Here is a 13,560-nt window from a genome sequence, read left to right on the forward strand (position 1 = left end):
TTGCTTACCCGAGTATGGCATTCTCCAGGCGTGTTTGCGGATCTCCCGAAGAGTGCAACAAATGCTTCAAGGCACTATGCTTCCCAAGAAGGGGATGCCGAGATGATGCTGTTCTCGGAGAAATTCCAAACCCCTGAGAAACCTCTCCTGGTCTCCGATCAGCTAAAACAACTCATGGGGCTACATCCCATGGCGGAGCCAGCCATGAAGGATCTTTGTATCAGGCTATGGCCTACGGAGCCTCTGAAGAGCAACTATTTCGTCCTGGTGCAGAAACTGATCGTTGCTTCGCCCCGGATCGAAGTCCTGAAGCAGTCTGTCTGTATTGAGGTAGCTCGGATGGCGTTCACAAATACCATGTTGCATTGGTCGAAGTTGAAGCCCACCGAGATGGCCTCCAGACCTTTGCCAACCGGGAAGGAGCATAGGCGCCCAGAGCTATATTTTTCCAACATCATGGAGGCTGCTCTGGCAATAAAAACCCAATGCTCAAAGGATGTATTTCTTGAATGAGGATACTATCCTATATTTGATGCTTTAACCTTTTGTGCGAAACAATGGATTTCCTTTGCATGATATACTATACCTTGCTTTGCTTAATTTTGACACTTCTGTGGTCGTTATAACTTTGAAAGTTTCTAGTCATCGGCTTCAGCCCCCTGGTAGATTCTACCAGGGGTGTTTTCAGCTTCCACACTTTTACCCTTGGCCAATGTCTTGGTACCCGGAGGCAATAGTGCAGAAGGAAACCAAGAAATTGGACTATCCGGCTTAAATGCTTTCACTTAACCATAGGAGCTTGACTGCGGGGACTAGTTACCGCCCCGCTTATATTCTGTTATGTTTGGATATATCCAAGAAAAAAGCCATTATCACTTGGTTTGTATAACTTCGAAACCTTCGTATAACTCAGTGAACCTCCAACGATTCTTAGTTTAACACTTGTCATCGGATCGCAGATTGGTTCTCGCTTATTATGACAGTTAATTTTCGGCTTTCTCCACTAAGGTCCTTAACCAGGCAAGCTAGAAGTAAAATCGCAGTGGTTCTCCCTTTACCCCTTTAGCCGAACAGGTGGAACATAAAAAGGTAAGCACAGGAGCAGGGCAACCTAGCTATTGACCCAAGGCATAATTCGTAACCAATGCATATAATGCAATATCCAAGACGCCGAACACATAGGGTAAAAGATGGTGTCAGGTGATGCTTAGCGCGAGCTTTACAGTCGATCCCTATGTCATTAGTTGATCGCATCTAAAATATGAATCGAATTGGCTTGTGTTGGTATTGTAGAGCGGAAAAGATGGAAAAAGGAGGAAAAAGGGTTGTTCAACATAAAGGATTGCCACAGGACCGTACAATTTGGTCTCTATTTCCTGCTGAATTCTTGGTATTTTTAGCCGTACAATCCAATCTTGCCAAGCAACTATTATGGATACGATAAAAATAAATTTATAGAAAAATGTTTATACAGGGTCTTTTGCGGATGGCTTGATGTCCTTTACCGCACCCTTTTGCACGTCTGCGCCTTTTCTCTTTGGAAAGTGCTCCTTTACGAGAGGTATTAGTCCGTGAGAAGACTTTTATGGGAGAAGGTCTTGAGGAGTCACCGAAGTATGCTAGCTTAATGCTTGGGGAGGTCCTTGACGGTACTTGATACTGTCCAAATACATGTTTGACCATAGCTCGGTCCAGCCGAATACTTGGTACTTATGTATTCGGTCCCCACAGCTGTCCATGGTATTTTGAGCGCAAAATTGTGCCTCCGGGGCACATATTTTTTGGCTAGCAAGGCCCTATTATGGGGAGCATATCCCGATTTGTTTTGGTCGTGGGAAGAATACGAGAACTGTTGTGGGGACTCGGGCTCGCTTATTCACCCCTTTTTCCTTGATGGCAAACTAGGGATTTGGAGTTGCATTCTTGGTCTGGACTTCGGCTGCTAAAGCCGTTGTATGTTCCTCGATTCAAAGAGATCGCTCAGTGTTACCATTAACAAATATAACACCCTTGGGTCCCGACATCTTAAGATTTAAGTATGCATAATGAGGAATGGCATTAAAGAAAGTGAATGTTGTACAACCGAGGAGTGGAGGATAGCCGCTGCAAAATGGGACAATGTCGAAGATGAAGCCTCTGCTGCGGAAGTTATCATGCGAGCCAAACACTACTTCCAAAGTTATGGTGCGTGAGCAGCGGGCCTCGATGCGGGGGATTATTCCTTTGAAGGTGGTGTTATTGGGTTTGATCCTTGATGGATCGATTCCCATTTTTCTCACCGTGTCTGCATTAATCAAATTGAGGCTACTTCCTCCATCCATGAGGACCCTAGAGAGGTGGTACCAAGGCGGCTGAATCCCCATGACGAATACTAGTCGGGTAGTCCATGCGATCAAAGATGATCAGGCATGCCAACCTCGGGTTATACCGGGTTCTATGGACATAAACATCCTCAAACAAGCGCTTCCTCTCCTTCTTCAGTATGTGTGTGACGTAAATCGTGTTCACAGTTTTAAACTCTGGAGGGAATTTCTTTTGGCCTCCATTGTTCGGCCTACAAGGTTCCTCATCGTCCTCGCTGCGAGGACTCTTTCGATGGTCCTCGGCTGTGGGTTTGCTTGCATGTTTGATCACCCAACAATTGTGATTGGTGTGAGTAGCGGGCTTGTTTGAGGTGCCATGGATCTGGCAGGGCATGTCCAGTATTTTGTCCAATACGGTCGATCCATCCCGATTCCCCTTTCAGGGTTTCTTCCGTGGTCTAGACCTAGAGTTGATGAATTCGACATTAACTGTCATGTCTTCTCCTTCGCCACTGTCGTGTCGATGCTTGTTCTTGTTGCGTCATTGCTTCCTGTTACGGTCCCGAACTTCAGAAGTTCCAGGATTTCTGGGAGGGTTGTTCCACCAAGCAAGCCAACTATACTCACCTGCACAACAGTGGGTTATAAGCGAGGTTAGGGCTGCCATTGTTCTTGGCTTATCTTGCCCGAGCGTCCAGGCTAGCCATTCATCCTGGATGTTGCTTCTGAAGAAGGCTAGTGCCTTGGCGTACGAACAGTCGAGGATTTGATTTTTCTTGGTCAGGGACCGATTCCAAAATTGCCAGATTAGTCACCGGGATGTTGGACGATGTGGCTCAGGTCGTCGGAGCCCGGCAGCCGGACATAGGTGTATCGAAAGTTATCTCGGAAAGCGTCTTCGAGCTCTTCCTAACTCCTAATGGAGTTTTCGGCGAGGTGATACTCGTGATCTGTGTTGGGTTTTCCGTGAAGAGGAATGGGTTATCGCAACAAAAAGTGGTTAAGTATTTCCCTCAGTTATGAAACCAATGTTTATCAAACCAATATCAATATCAACCACAACCGTCTTCAACGGCTGCACACAAAAGAACAAACAACTTGCATCCAACACGGGCAACAGGGTTGTCAATCCTCGTGTCTTCTTATTTGCAAGCAAGTGAGGTGTGTAAATAATTGTAGATAGCAAGATAAAATAAAAACGAGTAAATAATACCAAGGTAATGAACATTTTATCAATATGTTGTGAATAGACCCCGGGACCACAACTTTCCCTAATGGCATCTATCATGAAAAATATCATACGGTAGATAAACAAATTACTCTTGGGCAATTGACAAAAAGGGGATAGTTATGCAATATTCACGACAATGATCATGTGTACATAGGAATCACATCCATAAACAAATAAGCTGACTCCTCCCTGCACCTATTACTATTATTCACTCATCGGCCGCTATCTAGTATGCATCTACAGTATTATGTAAAATAGAGTAATGCATGGAGAACGATGACAAAGTAAGCGGAAGCAATAAGAATGAACCCATCGTTTTATCCTTAGTAGAAGCAACGCAATGGCGCATCTTGTCCCCTTCTGTCACTGGGATGTAGAAATTCGCTAGGTTGAACCTACCACAACGAACCTCTCTCACCGAAGAAATATCATTGTATTGAAGATCAAAGAGAGATAGACGGATATTGCCATCTAGCTACTGATATGGACCCATAGGTCTGTGGTGAACTACTCACCCATCATTTTAAGGTCAGCAAGGTTGATGAAGAGGCCCTCCATGATTGATCCCCCCTCCAACAAGGTGCCGGAACGGAACTCCAGCTGGCCTCCCATCGGAACAGTGGACGGACTCCCACTCGTGTTTTTAGGGTAGATGCGAATTTATAATCCAAAAAACGGATTCGGGAGGGCCATGAGGGAGGCACAAGCCATCAGGGCGTGCCCCTAGGTCGCACCCTATTTGCTTGTGGGACCCTCATGAGGCCTCCAGCCTTCTTTCGATGCTCTTTGGTCTTCTTTTGGTCCAAAAAAATCTCCGAAAAATTCAAGGGAAATGGACCTCGTTTGGTGTGGAAAACATGCAAAGTGAAAAACACGCAGAAAACAACAATTGGCACTTGGCACTAGGTTAATAGGTTAGTGATCAAAATAATATAAAATGGTAAATAAATACCCCAAAAGTATTCTAGATTGATGATATATCAGCATGGAACAATCAAAAAATATAGATATGTTGGAGACGTATCAAGAATCCCCAAGCTTAATTCTTCCTCGTCCTCGAGTAGGTAAATGAAAAAAAATAGAATTTTCGAGGTGACATGCTATCCATGATGTAACCTTATGCATGTATGCTCATTGAGAAACGATGAATTAATAAACATTACATAGCAATACTTATAGGTATAAGCAGCAAGTCATTAATCTTTCAAAGTACAGGATCCTCAAAGATTGTTTTACCCTCATCCATCTTTATTATATTAGCAAGGCATGGTTCCATCTTCACCACGCTAATACAAATGTAAAGCACCATGGTGTTCAAGTGAGGCAATTGGATCTTACTTTTTGAATATGCATCAACTTTTTATTCATCACACAATACATGAGCGTGAACCATTGTACATAGCATAAAGGTGGAATAGAATATGGTGGTAGGTTTCAAAGGGGTAAAAGTGGAGAAGATAGTCTCACATCAACAAGGCATGCCAACGAGCTATGGAGATGCCCGTCGATAGATTTCGATCCGAGGAGTAGGAATTGTCATGCAAACGATGCACAAGAGCTATAAGTGTATGAAAGTTGGACTGAAGCTAAGTGGGTTGTGCATCCAACTTGCTTGCTCATGAAGACCTCGGGCATTTGAGGAAGCCCATTATCGTAATATACAATCCAAGTTTGTGAAAAAGTGATTCCCACTAGCATATGAATGATATAACACGAGACTCTCTATATGAAGAACAAGGTGCCACTTTGACGCACAAGTGTGGTAAAGGATAGTAGCAAAGTCCCTTCTCCCTTTTTCTCTCATTCATTTTTATTATGGTGGGCTCATTTGGCCTCCCCCAATTTTATTTCCTCATTGGGACAGTGCTCTAATAATGCTGATCATCACAACTTTATTTACTTACAATTTATCATGAAAACTGATAGCATGATATCACTCTGAATGAATGCCTTTGGCAGTGTACGAGGATGTGAAAAGATCTAGCATGACATGTATAAAAACATGATGAATGGTGGATTTGCCAAAAATTCTATGTTAGCTCTATATGATCAAGCAAAGCATTATAATGATGAACAAACTAGTTATGTGAAGTGACGATGGCATTGGCATGGCAATATACCACGGAATGGCTATGGAAATGCGATGATAGGTAGCTATGGTGGCAGTTTTAAGGAGGATAAAAAAGGTTATGTGCAAGAGAGCGTGTCATATCACGGGGTTTGGATGCACCAGCGAAAGTTGCGCCAATCCTCAAGGTAAGGACGGGTGATGCACCGTACCGAAGAGCCTAGAATATGAGGAGGTGAGAGTGTGTATGGCCATGGTGTCACATTAGTCATGAAGAACTCATATAGTTATTGCAATGTTTTATTTGTTTTATCTCAAATCAAAGTACTACTCGCATGCCCTGGGGGAGAGGGATGGTAGGAATTAACCATCGTGCGACTCCGACTCAAAACAACAAAAGGATTTTAACGAGGAATAGAAATGCTCACACATCATCACCTTGCCTTTTTAATTTTTTTAGATGAACAAGGAGTTAAACTTATCTTACTATTTAAATATATCTGAACTAATAATAATGCACTCACGCCTTTTGCATATCACCACATCAATATCAATAACCCACAATTTCTCTATATGTGTTACATGATGGTTTTTATCATCACTCATTAGATACTCATTATTTTTGTCCTAGTCTTATGACCCATGAAAATTATCGTTACTATTTGTCCAGCTCTAAAACAAATATAAGTGAAGAACGAGAGCATGATATTTCTATAAAATCTACACCCCACCGTGCTCAGAAAGATATAAGTGAAGTACTAGAGCAACTGCTAAGCTCAAAAGATATAAGTGAAGCACATAGAGTATTGTAACAAATTCTGATGATGTGGTATCTCTCTCAAATAGGTGTGTCAAGAAAAGAATGATTGTGGTAAACTGGAAGTAAAATCAAACAAAAGAAAACAACGCTCCAAGGCAAACTCATATCGTGTGACGAATAAAAATATAGCTCCAAGTAACATACCGATGGATTGAGACGAAAAGAGGGGATGCCTTTCAGGGCATCCCCAAGTGTAGACGCTTGAGTCTTCCTAGAATATTACCTTGGGGTGCCTTGGACATCTCCACACTTAGGATTTTGCTGCTCCTCAATCCTTTGTCCATCAGGACAATACCCAAAACTAGAAAACTTCAATCACATAAAACTCAATAAAACTTCGTGAGATCCGTTAGTATAAGAAACATTTCAAATACTTTCAAGTGCTGTTACAAACTGATTCTTATTTTATTTTATCATAGGGTACTGTATATTAACTTATCCATGGATTATACCCCCCCTATACAATCCATAGCATCATCAAAACAAGCAAACTACACATGCAAAAAACAGAATTTGACTGAAATAGAACATTATGTAGTAATCTGTAATGAACCTATACTTCTGTAACTCCAAAATTTCTGAAACATTAGGAAGACTTGAGAATTTTTTATAGAAATATTGTGTAATAAATTCAGCTTAAAAGGACGTTCCAACAAAATCGTAGAAATTCTGCACTTGACGTCATGATTTTGTACTCATCATGATTACTTGATTTTGTTGGAACGTCCTTTTAAGCTGCAAATCATCCCAAAGGCTTTACTTGGCAAAACTACTAACTAAAACAAAAAATCACAGTCATTATAGAGGAAATAATAATGTTATCATAACAGAAATAAAGCAAAAAATAAAGATAATTATTGTGTTGCCTCCCAACGAGTGCTAGTTTCAAGTGTTGTCATCTTTGTTCATAAGGGGTGTAATATCCTTCGTAACCTTGTTTCCCTAGCACAAATAACATCAAGATTTTGTTCTATGGTATCAATACTTGCATTGCATAGGATGATATTCCCGTGCATCTTAGAGATAGAGTTGAACACCCCCCTGAAATTAGACTCCATACTAGTTCTAGCCTTTTTGGTTAACTCAGTTTATAAGTGACACACTAGTATAGCCGGTTCAATGGTTTGTATTTTAGGTCCCCAAATACACTTTTCAGCTTATCATAGGTGTCAAAACCATTGTTTCAAAGGAAATATTTTTCAAACATAGAGTCCAAGACACGTCTATGGGAAAGAGATAAACCAACATAAAAAAATTGAGAAGCAAATTAATATGACTCTTAGGATTAGCTCTAGCTTATATTTTTAATAGTATATCCCAAGATTCCGTGAGTGAATCATCACCTATTTGCTTGAAATCAAAGATCGGGGAACCCTCTCCAAAGTAAGGAGGAAGAGGCATATCCGTAGTGGAAGTAGCCATGACATTAAATAGAGAGAAGGAATGTAATCTAGTGACAAGCTAAGCAAGCAAAGATAAATTTTTTTTTTATTTTTTTATGATACAAACTAAATATACTAGTAAATAAAAAGAGGAAAAAGTGAATGAAATTTTGTGTGGATTTCATTGGTAGTTGGTGATGATATTCCCCGGCAAAGGTGCCGGAAATCCTTCCTGATACTCGTGATCTACGTTGGGTTTTACGTGAAGAGGAATAGGTTATCGCAACACAAAGTGGGTAAATATTTCCCTCAGTTATGAAACCAAGGTTTATCGAACAAATAGGAATATCAACCACACCCGTCTTCAGAGACTGCACATAAACAAACAAAAAACTTGCACCCAACATGGGCAAGAGGTTTGTCAATCCGCTTGTCTTGTTATTTGCAAGAAATTGAGGTGTGTAGATAATTGTAGATATCAAGATAAAATAAAAAAACAAGTAAATAACAACAAGGTAATGAAGGTTTTATCAATATTGTTGTGAATAAACCGTGAGGCCATAGCTTTCCCTAATGGCATCTCTCATGAAAAATAGCATACAACGGGTAAACAAATTAATGTTGGGCAATTGACAAAAAAGCAGATAGTTATGCGATATTGAAAGCAATGATCATGTGTATATAGGCATCACGTCCATAAACAAATAGGACGACTCCTTCCTACACCTATTATTATTACTCCATTCATCGATCGCTATCCAACATGCATCTAGACTATTAAGTAAAATAGAGTAATGAATGAAGAACAATGACATGATGTAGAGAAAGTAAACTCAAGCAATATGAATAAACCCCATCATTTTATCCTTAGTATCAGCAACACCAAGACGCATCTTATCCCCTTCTGTCAATGGGATATATAAATTCGCCACGTTGAACCTACGATAACGCACCTCTCTCATCAAAGAAATCTCTATCCAGTTGGCCAAACCATTTCAATAGATAGGAGAGAATTATGAAGCTATCATAATCATGCACATAAGAATCGTATAAGTATTCAGAGGTGACTCAAATATTTATCATGAATAATCTGAACATAAACCCAGAATTCATCGGATCCTGACAAACGCACCGCACAAAAGGAACTACATCATATGGATCAAAGCGAAGATGCGATGATCATTGTATTGAAGATCAAAGAGAGAGAGAGAGATTGCTATCTAGGTACTAACTATGGACCCATAGGTCTGTGGTGAACTACTCACACATCATCGTGTGGGCAGCAAGGTTGAGGAAGATGCAACGTCCAAGATGCGATCCTATCCTCAATTTGGCACGGGGGCCTCGTCAGGGATAGAAGTGCATCTCGTCGTTTCGCAAGAATAGATATCGTTACAAGTACATGTACTGAAAAGATGAGATGCATAGAATTGGCTTAGACTCGCCACAAGCTACATCAGAGTCACAGTAGTACAATACATAAATATCACGAAGAAGAGCAGGGTCCGACTATGGACGAAAACGAAGGAGAAAAGAAGAACGACGTCCATCCTTGCTATCCCAGGCTGCCGTCCTGGAACCCATCCTAGATCGATGAAGAAGAAGAAGAAGAAGCAACTCCAAATGAACAATAAATGTGCTCGCGTCAAGTAACCTTTACCTGCAACTGGTGTTGTAGTAATCTATGAGCCATAGGGGACTCAACAATCTCATTTCCAAAGGTATCAAGACTAGCAAAGCTTAATGGGTGAGGCAAGGTTAAGTGGTGAGGCTGCAGCAAGCGACTAAGCATAATATTGGTGGCTAACTTACGAGTACAAGAATAAGAGGGGGGAAATCTACGCATAACGGACGTGAACTACTGATGATCAAATGAATGATCCTGAACACCTACCTACGTCAGACATAACCCCACCGTGTCCTCGATCGGAGACGGAACTGACGAAAGAGACAGTCAGGGTTACGCACTCAGTTGGCTTATTTTAGTTAAGTTAACTTCAAGTTATCTAGAACCAGTGTTAAACAAAGTTTCCACGTTGCCACATAACCGCGGGCATGGCTTTCCGAAAGATTTAACCCTGCAGGGGTGCTCCAACTAGTCCATCACAAATTACCACAAGCCGCATAGAAATCCTCGATCACGAAGCTCGCGATCTCGTAGGACTCCTTAGTGGAAAACCTCAACTCTGAGATTACCCAAAGCATCACCGGAATCTCGATGCACAAGATATCTCGTCAAAGGTAAAACTAATCCAGCAAGGCTGCCCGGCGTGTCGAAGATCCCGATATGAGCCGTGTATCTCGTTCTCAGGACACGACGGATGAGCGATGCGTACGGTGGCGTGATAGAAATCTCCCAAGTTGCCCTGGGTTGGCCCCGCACAGTGCTCTGTTTTGGACCAGCACCATCAGCACTGGCCCTCCCTGTAATATGTAAAATTAATCCTCTGGTTCATGATGCCCTATGCTTTCAGTTTTAACAAAATTATTATGTTGGGCAAATGTAGTACCAATGTCGGGCCCTGCCAGACCAGCTTTAATCTAAAACAAATTATCAAGGGGGTCCCCATAACAACCCCGATCGTGTTAGGAGCTCTCAAATATGAAACATAACACCGGTAGCCGAAACTAAGGGGGCAAAGGTGGAACAAAACACCAAGATAGAAAGGCCAAGCCTTCCACATTTTACCAAGTATATAGGTCCATTAAATTAAATAGCATTTAATAGGGTGGTACAACAAGGAACCCATGTTTTCACATGGAAGCAACTGCCCCTGCAACTAGCAACGCTAACACATGGTAAAGCAAGCGGTAACATAGCCAATCAGTGGTTTGCTAGGTTGTGAACAGATTGAAGGTTTTCATGGCATTGTTGAGAGGCTGATATTTAAAATGTGGTAGGCAACGAGACATAATCGATGGAAACGGTAAGACTAGCATGGCAATGATAGTAATGGTATCTGGGGAAATGGTCATCTTGCCTGAGATCCCGCTTGGAAGAAGAATGATTCCGTGAAGCACACAAACCGACGTAGTCGAACGGGTCCTCACAATCTGACACGCTTGCGGAACTCTATCGAGACGAAGCAAACCGGAAACAAGAATCAACACACGATATTCACCACACGATGCACAACACGTATGATGCATGAGTGGAGAATATATGCAAGACATGGCATGGCAATTCACGACAATCAAACACTACAAATTAAGTGAAGTTCAATATGCAACAAGTTACATATTGACGAAACTCCATATACGAATTATTTAGTTCTATCCCGATTAGATACACGGCAATATTAAATGTGGTTACACATGGCAAGAGGTGAAGCGCAATTAAGCTACCTATCTAGGCATTTTAAATGAGGTCGGAAATGACATATAGCACCTCCGAGGCGACCTCACATGTTAATTTACAATTCTGTCCAGATCTGAACTAACACTTTTAAATGTTTGTTAAACAGCAAAACAAATAGGTTCACGTAATTCTACATGTTGTTAGAAGCAATTTACACAAAGAGAACATCTCCAACGGAGCTACGGTTCAAAAGATACGACCACCGCAAGATATGATGGCATGAATGCAATATGTGTGGAACGACAGTCACAAGAATCTCAAAACACACAACCAGCAAGATAATATGAAACTACAAAAGATTCTAAACAAGTTTCATATAGGACACGATCAAAACGGAGCAACGGTTCAACAACTACGAGCAAAACAAGAATCACTACAATTTGTTCAAAATTAGCCAAATAGCATTTTCTACACCCCACAACTACGAGCTACACAAATCCAATATACTCAACCAAGGCAAGAGACGAAAGAGGGCAAGAAGCACTACAACAAACGACTAATAACACCTAGCATGGAAGCATGGATCACTAGGGAAAGAAGTCATAAAATGGCTTCTCACACACAGTTTCAGACTTAGTGAGAATAACAGTTTATGAAACTGCAGTTTTCGATCTGAAGGCATATTGACAGCAGCAAAACCATAAGCTACAAGACTCCAAATGGCATGAAAATTCATAGCATGCTAGAGAATCCTAAATTCTACAACTAACTCCATTGCACCAACCTCAAAAGAGCTACAAATCACCATATAAACTCAAGACAATACAACAACAAAATAGAACAGGTTCAGACTTAGAAATATTTCAGCAACTCTAAAACAACACTATTTTCTAGCAACTTGAGAGCAAGCAAACCACAACAAAACATGGATTTCTATTGCAAGAAAAATTACCCGGGGCTAGACTAAACATCCAAGAACATATCTCTAGTTGACAACTTAATCATATCAAGCACGGAATAAATCCCACAAAATAAACAAAAGGGCAACATGGAAAAATATCACGCGCACTAACTTGCACAAAAGCTAAAACTAAATGCACAGTTAAATCCTATGGATTTTTCTACCCCAAAAACATATATAACATGAGGGGGTTGCAACACAAAAATATCGCCACACGTATATGCGAGATAATGTCCTAAACACGTTATGGCAAACTAGCTACGGAATCCTACATGCAAAAATACCAACGACTACTCTAAAATACATGGAAAAAGGGCTCCTAAAACATGAACATTTTATCTATGCAGTTCGAGCCATACGGACACGCATGGAAAATAAATACGGGCAAATCTTATTGGGACAGCACGCAAAACTAGGCATTTGGCAGTTCAAACTACAAACATTTATGCAAGTTGCAAAATCGTAATCTACGTTGGATTCTATACAAGATCCATATACTATACATTGCGATCCGACATATGGATTAAAAACTACGGATGTTTTAATATACGTCTATTTTCCTGAAATTAACTAAACCGAATCCTAAAAAAATAAAACTGTCGGGCCTAAACTACTAACAGGCCGAATAGGGCATGCGCAATATAATGTTAAAATGCGCCACAGGCACGGGATAGGGGCAGAGGCTCACCTTGGGCCGGCCTGGGGCGAGGAGGCAGGAGCTGGGCGAGGGAGGCGGCCTGGTCGGGGCAGGCTGGCCAGCTGGCTTGGGCCGAAGGGAGGTCTGGGCCGGCTCGGCGGCTGGAGCAGGCCTACGGGGGGTTGGTGAGCGAGCACCTCAGCTCCCCTAATCGGATCTGGGCGCAAGAGGCATGGCTGCTCTCCCCGCGATGGTTGCCGGCGGCTGCAGGTCCGGCAGCTGGCACGGGGCGACTTCAGGCGGGGCAGCGAGAGGGCTCAAGGGCGGCCCAGATCCGACGGGATCCGGCCCGAGGCGGCGACAGGAGGGATACTCGGCGGCGGCGGAGCTCGAGGAGGGCGGTCCATGGCGCGGCGGCTTGCTCCCTGCACAGAGAGAGAGGGAAACGGAGGGATGGGCGCAGGAACCGGCCGGGTGGCAGCCGGCGGCGGCAGCTCGCGGGAGGCGCGGGTTCGGCGATGGGAGGCACCCGGCGTGCGGCACCAGGGCGCGGGAGCACGGGCAGCGGCGCTCAGGAGCTGCGGGAGGAGGCCGGAGAGGCAGCGGCGTGATGGGCTTGGCCGGGCCCAATCTGGGCCTGGCAGGCCCGTGGGAGGAGAGAGGCTGGAGCGCTGGGAGGAGAGAGAGAGGTGGGATGCTAGGGTTAGGGGCAAGGATTTCGAGGTGGAGAGGGATGGTTGTCCAAAAATTAGGAGGAGGGTCTATTTATAGACAAAGGTGGGCTAGGTTTTGCGGAATTTCGTCCTGGATCCAACCGCGCGGTCGGAATCGGACAATTTCGAACGCGTGGTCGGTTAAGT

This window comes from Hordeum vulgare, chromosome 7H (genome assembly GCF_904849725.1).
Source record: "Hordeum vulgare subsp. vulgare chromosome 7H, MorexV3_pseudomolecules_assembly, whole genome shotgun sequence".
In the NCBI taxonomy this organism is placed as follows: domain Eukaryota; kingdom Viridiplantae; phylum Streptophyta; class Magnoliopsida; order Poales; family Poaceae; genus Hordeum; species Hordeum vulgare.